The sequence below is a fragment of the Schistocerca serialis genome, chromosome 6 (genome assembly GCF_023864345.2).
Source record: "Schistocerca serialis cubense isolate TAMUIC-IGC-003099 chromosome 6, iqSchSeri2.2, whole genome shotgun sequence".
Classification (NCBI taxonomy): domain Eukaryota; kingdom Metazoa; phylum Arthropoda; class Insecta; order Orthoptera; family Acrididae; genus Schistocerca; species Schistocerca serialis.
In genome coordinates this window covers 707,241,362-707,243,738 of record NC_064643.1, presented here as the reverse complement: position 1 = coordinate 707,243,738, position 2,377 = coordinate 707,241,362, and the positions used below count along the sequence as shown (strand labels likewise).

Below are 2,377 nucleotides of genomic sequence, written 5' to 3'. Positions count from 1 at the left end.
AGGGTATTTCACCTGTCTCATACATCTTGCTCACCAGAGGGTAGAGTTTCGTCATGGCTGGCTCTTCCAAGGCAGTCAGCAGTTCTAATGGAATGTTGTCTACTCCCGGAGCGGTTTTTTGACCCAGGTCTTTCAGCGCTCTGTCAAACACTTCACGTAGTATCATGTCACATCTCATCTTCATCTACGTCCTCTCCCATTTCCATAATATTGCCCTCAAGTACATCGCAAGTATATGCTATTTAAATGCTTGTATAGGCTGTTCAAATCAGTATTTGTGTAAGGGATTGGCAGGGACTTTTTATGAACTTAGTACGTTGTTGCAGTGAAACTTTCCTTATCTCAGCAAGTTCCTGCGGTAACCAGCAAATTAAATAGATTATTAGATTAACTGGGCTTGAGAGTCTAATCTGCGATGGCAGTCGGAGTGGTACTCATTGGTCTGTTCAGAAAGTGATGGACATCTGAAGTATACTTGTACCAGTTACATGAGCTAGAATGTCTGCTATTAGGCAGATGACAGATATCGGCTACAAAAATCTCATCAACATCTAGCGTGGTGTTGCACCTGTGTTTCTAGTGTTGTAGATAGTGCTTGCATCGCTCTTTTTTTCTACTCTCATGAACAATTCATATGAATTCCGTCGATTAGGAATTCAATTGTCCTTATTGAATGTAAACTGGCCAGTATTGCTTGTTTCTTACATTAAAAATATGATATGATCAAAAACAGGGTTTCTTTTTACGTTAGTTGAAATGTGAACCAGAACGTGATTGGTGCACTGCACTTTCGCTGCTATTGGAAGAGTTACCCTTTGTTTGATAATGTCGCAATATGTGGCAGTGGGCAATTTGTATGTGTTGCTGAGATATGCAGCCTCAGTAATAGAAAGAACTTGTTGCAAATGGGGAACGTGCGACTGAATGTGCCATTTCAATTAAACTTTACACGTGTTGTTCTCAAATAGAGTTTCTATGACATCGTTGGTAATTTATAAATTGGTAATAAATCAATACTATTGCTAAGTTGGGTTGATTAATGTTGTATACATTGTTAGTAGTATGATCGTAGCAGGGTTCGAGTTTACTGTCAATTCTCTCGAGCATAACTGTCATCAGATTTTAAATCCAGAGAGCATTTACCACAAGTCTCATATGTGCTTGTGTGGTGTAGTAACCTCAAAATGGTGATTTTGTATGCGTTGTTAAGCTCACAGATGCCTAAAAATATTACCTGTCAGCTGTGAGAAGAAAAGATTGCTCTCAAAATACTACTCATATGCGAAAAACGTTTTTAGCCACCTTGCTGTAATTCCATTCAGCTCTTCGTACAGAGGGATGTGGTTAACTGTACCTAGATTGAGGCTATGTTGCTTGTACTCCGGTAGGTATGCGATTCGTCTCTGCACTGTTAGTTATTAGTATAACAATAAGCTTACGGGATTTGACGCCAGCTTCGAGAACAGATTCCGAAGCTCTTCGCAGACTTGACCTAACAAGTCGTCTTTAAAAGGACTAAAAAAAACTTCTGGATTATACCAAGGCAGTGTTATCGACACAGTATTCATAAACGACCTAGTGGATAATGTCAGAAGCTCTATGAGAATCCTACTGTCGGAAGTTCCAAAGTATTAATATTGTAGCGAGGAGTCCTGTAGAGAATGAGATTTTCACTCTGCAGCGGAGTGTGCGCTGATATGAAACTTCCTGGCAGATTAAAACGGTGTGCCCGACCGAGACTCGCACTCGGGACCTTTGCCTTTCGCGGGCAAGTGCTCTACCAACTGAGCTACCGAAGCACGACTCACGGCCGGTACTCACAGCTCTACTTCTGCCAGTACCTCATCTCCTACCTTCCAAACTTCACAGAAGCTCTCCTGCGAACCTTGCAGAACTAGCACTCCTGAAAGAAAGGATATTGCGGAGACATGGCTTAGCCACAGCCTGGGGGATGTTTCCAGAATGAGATTTTCACTCTGCAGCGGAGTGTGCGCTGATATGAAACTTCCTGGCATATTAAAACTGTGTGCCTGGCCGAGACTCGAACTCGGGACCTTTGCCTTCCGCGGGCAAGTGCTCTACCAACTGAGCTACCGAAGCACTAAATATCCTTTCTTTCAGGAGTGCTAGTTCTGCAAGGTTCGCAGGAGAGCTTCTGTAAAGTTTGGAAGGTAGGAGACGAGGTACTGGCAGAAGTAAAGCTGTTCAAATGGTTCAAATGGCTCTGAGCACTATGGGACTTAACATATGTGGTCATCAGTCCCCTAGTACTTAAAACTACTTAAACCTAAGTAACCTAAGGACATCACACACATCCATGCCCGAGGCAGGATTCGAACCTGCGACCGTAACAGTCGCGCGGTTCCGGAATGCGCGC

The 2,377-nt window shown here is 43.0% G+C and overlaps 1 non-coding gene across 1 annotated transcript; it reads right to left on the bottom strand.

Moving 5' to 3' along the window:
- Positions 1-2,026: 2,026 nt before the first annotated feature.
- Trnap-cgg (transfer RNA proline (anticodon CGG)) lies at positions 2,027-2,101 on the bottom strand. The gene has a single exon. It is a non-coding gene; the product is annotated as a tRNA-Pro (tRNA).
- Positions 2,102-2,377: the final 276 nt, after the last annotated feature.